General features: G+C 38.2%; 1 non-coding gene across 1 annotated transcript; it reads right to left on the reverse strand.

The window, feature by feature from the left end:
• Positions 1–3,403: 3,403 nt before the first annotated feature.
• LOC128591803 (small nucleolar RNA U3) lies at positions 3,404–3,620 on the reverse strand. Its single transcript, XR_008381663.1, has one exon. It is a non-coding gene; the product is annotated as a small nucleolar RNA U3 (small nucleolar RNA).
• Between the last annotated feature and the right edge of the window lie 3,240 nt (positions 3,621–6,860).

Here is a 6,860-nt window from a genome sequence, read left to right on the forward strand (position 1 = left end):
TCTAAACCATTCACGTTTTCCTCATAATCACTTCTTTTATACAACATTAAGATCTGCTGGTCTAGAGTTGTCATCAGTTACAACAAAAAGTGTTGTATCAGAAGCTGAGACAGCGGCATGGACAATTTGACCTTTTATTCCAGTGAACCAAAAAGGAAATAAAGGAGATCAGGGAGTTGGCTGTCTTTTGCATTCTCTGTGCTCCTTTGAACATAATAAAATCCATTAAAATTTGTTTAACTCTGATATTTGATTCTATCAGTAGGGAATTAATATACCATCAAACATTGAGATTATCAGTAATTATGAATATGCCTGGACTGAGGGGATTCTCCATGTACAAGTAGTACTTTCAAATCTATGAAAGTACTAAAAATGTCACTAACCCAATTCAGGCATGATTACTAACATGTTAGGCTCTCTAATAATTGAAGTCTGCTTCAAAATGAAGTACTTATGAGGGGAATTATGGATAAAGGTGAAAAGAATGTGGAATAGCTAACAGAAGAATAAAGTTACAAATTATCAAGATTTAACCATTTAACCTATTTGTTCCAAGATGTTTGAGGGAATGAGAACTGAAAGAGTTAATTAGCTCGGTATATTTTCTTTGCCTTTATAAGTACGTTTCTCCTTATTCTTATTTTTCTATTATCTAAATTAGTCATATTAATAGTGGTTAAACCTATTTATTGTAACTACTAAATATCATTTAGTAATTTCATGACAGGATGTGGAAAGGGTTGTAAATGAGATAAAAAGTAGGTCTTCCTTCAGGATGGGAACAATGTGATACAGGATTGTTTGCCTCCTTTTTGCAGCAGTCAGTCTTCAGTTGTGTGGGTGATAGTTAGACCATGTTACATGATTGCAGCACATTTCTAGTGAGTGTAGGTAAAATCTGTGTGAGTGCCTAGTTGGCAAAGTTATAAGTGTGGTGAGTTTTCTCTTGTCATCCCAGCATCATCAAGAGACACCCCTTCCCCCAATATCTTGTGCTTCATGGGGAAGAATCCAAGAAGTATATGTCCCAGAATCCAGTCCTCAGATGGATCTAGGTTAGGTTTTTCAATGCAGGCACTTGCTCAAGATTGGGGGAGGGGGACAGTGCCCATAGCTCAGTGAGTAGGGTGCTGGTCATGTACACTGAGGCTGGTGGGTTCGAACTCACCCGAGCCAGCCAAACAACAAGGACAACTGCAACAGAAAAATAGCCAGACATTGTGGTAGACACCTATAGTCCCAGCTAGTTGGGAGGCTGAGACAAGAGATTCACTTAAACCCAAGGGTTTGAAGTTGCTGTGAGCTGTGGCACTACAGCACTCTATTGAGGGTGACATAGTGAAATTCTCTCTCTCTCTCAAAACAAACAAACAAACAAAAAAACAAGATTAAGGGAGGGGCAGAAGGAAAAGACCATGCTCTGAAGGCTTAGATAACCAGATGAGTAGACACATGTGAGATTGACCTCAACCTCCCACCCAGTCTGTGAGAACCATCCTCTTCCTCACTGGTAGTGTGGATGGTTAGCAGAAGACATACCAAGATGCTTGTGCAAGGCAGCATCTTTTTGAAGAAACTTTGAAAATTCTTTCTTTGGGTGGCGCCTGTGGCTCAAGGAGTAGGGTGCTGGTCCCATATGCCGGAGGTGGTGGGTTCAAACCCAGCCCCGGCCAAAAAAAAAAAAAAAAACACACAAAAAAAGAAAATTCTTTTTAATTTTTCTTACTTTCTTACAACAAGTATAATTAATATCTTAAATATAAAACTCCATAGAAATTAAAATTCTGTTTCTAAACTGTAAAGGAAGTAGACCTAGCCTAGTTGCTCATATATTAGCTGTATCTGATCTGGTTCTTAATATTGGTACAGTTAATGAAGTAATTGTTTTAATATTTTAGAACCGTAAATAAGATATGAAAGTTTGAATATATTAAAGCTTATGTTCTGAAGACTTTGGGTAAGATAGTGGGCAATTTCACCATCTGTAGTCAATAGCAATAGCTATCTTTTCTGTCTTCGTTATTTACTCGTTTATTTGCCTATATTAGCCAAGCATAAATTTGCTGAAACTAATGCTATAATACAATCTCATGTAAAGATAGGTAATTTGAGTCTGGGTGTTTTATTTATTTTTTAGTTTATATTGCTTCCCTACATCTTTGTTAAAATCTCTTAAATCTATATATAGTTAATCTTGACTTATCTATAACATCATATACTTAGCATATCTATGGCAGTCTTTGAGACCCCATATTTGGAAAAAGCCACTTCACTGTGGATGGTAATGATGTCTTTTTACCCTATAGAGTTATTTCAATGTAGTGGGTAATAGTGAATTGAATTTAAGTTCATCCTAAGAACATCCCTGCTTCAGATAGGTTTTTCTTAAGTATAAGAACACAATCGTATTAAGCACATCACATAAAAGCTCTGTGCAAAGGACACAAACGATCTTCACATGGAAACTTTTCCTATATAACAAGGGATTGTATTTACCCCCAAATCCAGCCTTTTATAAACTAGGCATCTGTGTTCAAGCAGTTCAACTCACTTTTGAAAATCCAGGCTGGAGAGAGTCCACACAGCCCCACAGCTCTTTATTTGTTGTGACCGTATGCTTGTCCTTACAGAACTTGACAGTATTGTAACAAGAAAGCTGTTAGTTGAAAGGTTAGAGAAAAGCTTCAAAAACATTTATCTTGGGCGGCGCCTGTGGCTCAGTGAGTAGGGCGCCGGCCCCATATGCCGAGGGTGGCGGGTTCAAACCCAGCCCCGGCCAAACTGCAACAAAAAAAAATAGCCGGGTGCTGTGGCGGGCACCTGTAGTCCCAGCTACTCGGGAGGCTGAGGCAAGAGAATCGCTTAAGCCCAGGTGCTGGAGGTTGCTGTGAGCTGTGTGATGCCACGGCACTCTACCAAGGGCCATAAAGTGAGACTCTGTCTCTACAAAAAAAAAAAAAAAAAAACATTTATCTTCATCTCTCCTGCGAAACATTTCTTCCCTAAATATAAATAAACATTTTTTGAGATCTTTAATCAGAAAATATGTTTGGAAATGGCCTAAGGTGAATTGCTTCAGTCTTTTACTCTTTATAATCTAACTCACTCCTGTTAGTTAAAGTAAGCGACGTGTGAGTAGATGTGCATGTTTTTCTCCCCTTTCCCTTTTTTGGTCATTCTGAAAAATGGTAGAAGCATAATTTTGAATAGTGAGAGTTAATTAGGGGAAAATGACATGGCATTGCAATAACCTATTTAATTCAGAATAGTGGCAAGAAAATACTTTTTAAAAAAATCATCTACTAGTCAGTGTGTATGCTAACTAATTTTTGTCATTGCAAATAATAAAGTTAATTAAATTAATTATTTTCTTCATATTTTCTATGATATTTTCTCCTCTACCTTTTTTTCCTGCATTCTCTCCCTCTTACTCCCGCTAAGGAAGAGAAGAACGATCATCAATGGCAAATGGCAATTGCAGTAAAGCAACACCGGGTGCCGGCTTCGTGCTCAGGAGAGAACACTGCGTCTCCTCCTCATGGTTTCCGGTGCTCTACACATTCAGAGAGACTTCTCTAGTAATGAACTATAGAAATGATCCCTGAAAGTATAGTCTTTATCCTCTACTTTTCTTTAAGGCTGTTACTATTCTAATATACCTTCTACTAAGTATACATGTAAAATACTCATATGCTAAGTGTTGCATTAATGATGTATTAATTAGGCTTCTCCAGAGAAACAAAACAAAAGGATGTTTGTATGTGTGTGTGTGCGTACCTGTGCATGCATGCATATATACAGTAGAAACTCCATAGTTGACCATCTCCCTACATTTACCACCTCCTTAAGTAGACCTACTTTTCATAGACTGGATTTGCACCACTTGTACTCAATGGAAGAGTACATGGACCACCTCTGTAAGTTGTATCTTGACCACTTGGACTGTGACACATGATATTAATTTACCTTCTATGGTTTGACCAGTTGTGTCCTCTGTATACCAACAGGTAGAGGGTGTGAGTTTTGCCCCTTAGTTGTATTATTTCTTCTTTAGTGTAAGGTCTTTTTCATGTTTTACTATTATGACATGTTGGATTAGGCCTAACATAACATAGTTTGTCACGTGCTGCAGAATATTTTTTCGATGTGAAGAACTGATCTGAATTGTAAGTACATCCCACAACTACTGAAAAATTTTATACTTAATTGAGATTTGATGGCCCAAAGGAAATAACTCAAAGAACTGACACTGAAGGAAAGGGTTGATCTTCTACATTTTCTGGAAAGCAGCATTCAAAGAAAGACAACAGAACATTTTGGTGTTAGCAAGACTACAGTCTGCAACATCCAAAGATGTCAATAAGAGTACCCGAAGAGATCTGGTAAGGAAAGAGAGATGTACAATGACAAGGAGGAAAACTTCCCTTGATGAAGTCCATGAAACTACATTAAATTGGTTCAAACAAATGAGGTAGTTAATGCCTAAATCTCTGGGCTGATTAGCCAAGAAATTTCTCAAAAGTTCTCACAGGAATACGAGGTAGCAGATTTCCAAGCATCAGGTGGTTAGCTCCAGGAATTTAAACTATGACATAAGATATCCCAGAAGGTCTTATGTGTGAGTCCAATAAAGTTCCAGTGAAGGTTGTGGATGTGTTCCTGGACTTCACCAGAGGCTTCAAACACAATGACATCTTTAAGATTGATGAGCGCAGACTCTTTTCCAAGCCATACTAAGAGATATTAGGTCGACAACAGGGGTCTCCAAGGACTAACCAATGAAAAAAGAGAAGAAAAGCCACAAGGTAGAGAATGATCAAGGCCACAAAGAGGTCTTTGGAGCAGATGCACAGTTGAGGCAACAGTCCCTTAATGACCTACCCCCTTAGCATAGCATAAATCATATCCAATAAAGTCACAACAGTTTACAAATGCTGCAACAACTCCCAGAAGTTGCCAGGGAAGGATGTAAAAGTGTAGGACTAGCCAACCTGGAAACTCTCCACCTTATTCAAGAAAAAACATCACTATTTTGCCCCCCACACTTAACAAATAATTAGGGAATCAGCCTAAAAGGGAGACATCTTGTTAAACTCAGAGTCTCCCCAACTAATGAGGATAGACCTGTTCCATCTTGGGAGCATTCTATGCTAATAAACTTTGACACTTTGCTTTCTTGCATCTGTTCAGCCTGCTTATTTGTTGCACCTACTCTGTATCAGTAACTATTCTTTGCTACTGGGAACCAAGAACCAGGAAACACAAGGATGGGACCTCTGGTCCCCATCTCTGACACAAGGTGTCTCAGAAGACCCAAGAACCCTTTTGGTCTGCTCTAGTGGGGTTTGTGATAATGATGGCTTCTTGAGAAAAATCACACTTTTAATCATAGAATGGAATAGAAAAGGCATTGACCAGGCAGCATAGCAAGTGAATTTGGTCTGAAATAGAGATAATAAAAGGAGTAAGGATAAGTTTATTTTTCTCTTCATCAAAATCACAAGAGTAAAAATGTATTTGCCTTGGGGCCAGAAAAAAGTGGTATTAACACTGGCATACATATCATTGCAGCATCTATGGTTGGAGTTAAGCGGTGGGATTCACAATGCAGAGTTCCTAATTTTTTTTTTTCAAAATCCTGAAACTTTTCACATTCTCTGTGACACACTGAAACAAAGATTAATTACCATGGTAACCAAGATGGTATTCCGAATTTAGATAGGTAAATATATAATTTGATAAAAAATAGACTAGTAACAGATATTTGCATTTAGATATTTGAGAACAAATCCAAAAGGATCGTGAACAAAGTCCTGTACTACCGGGCATTTTAATTTTAAAGGAGTTTTTTATTTCCTTTGGTCCATAAGTTTTTTTTTGGTGGGGAAGGATAGAGGAATGTGCTGAGAAACTTCTGATAAAGAAAATAATGGGCCTGATTTACTCATAGAATACCGAAGTACCCTGTAATTCTGGAGGAACAGGGTAGACTATAACAAGAGGGCTTCCCTGAGGTTGGCCTAACAACTTACACAAGGTGACTTAGGGCCTCCTGAGTGTGGAGAGACCGTAAGATTTTTTGGAAGAGGCATTGCGGTGGTGGTTGAGAAGCGTGTGTGATATATGAGCATCAGGCCCAATAGTACTTGTATGAAAGGAGCTTAGACATCGGGCATGTGTTAGAAGGATTAGTAGTCTTACTTGCAATGAATCCGTTTAGGCCATAGCAATGACAGAGCTGCAGTTGTATGTTACCAAGATTACAGAAGTGCAGCTCAAAGGAAGCATTTTAGGCTCTTTAACCAAGACTTAAAAAAATTACTTTCCAAGGTCAGATTTATATATAAGACAATATTACTAGCCTGGGTTTTGATCTTTAATAAAGGAGGATTCCCCTTAATGAATAAAGAGTGAATTTCTAGAATAATGGTAAGTCTCTCAATGCCACTTTGCACCTCGAGTTAGACTGGCTATGGGTGGTAAGATCAGTCAAAGCAGACTAGGGTGCGTGTGTTTCATGGAGTGGTTGGAAAGGGGAGAAAACAGGGAATTTAACTTACTTTTGCTTTTATAAGCATGGCACTTATGAAAGCAAAAAAACAGGAGGAAGAAATCATTTAAACCGGTTATTTTGATAGTGAATAAAAGTATTGTTTAATAAACAGGTTAGACAATCATTAAGGCAATCTTGCATGCAGTTTAACTGGCCAACTCATGGCATGGGAGAGTGCGATTCATGGATGTATTTAAGACTTTGGTTCTGCATCATTTTGGTACTGTCAGAACTGCGAGAGGTAACTGCTTCCTTGGCATTTATCCCTTACTGAATTGTCTGCCTAATTATAGTCCTATAGGTC

Source organism: Nycticebus coucang, chromosome 1, assembly GCF_027406575.1.
Source record: "Nycticebus coucang isolate mNycCou1 chromosome 1, mNycCou1.pri, whole genome shotgun sequence".
Taxonomy (NCBI): Eukaryota; Metazoa; Chordata; class Mammalia; order Primates; family Lorisidae; genus Nycticebus; species Nycticebus coucang.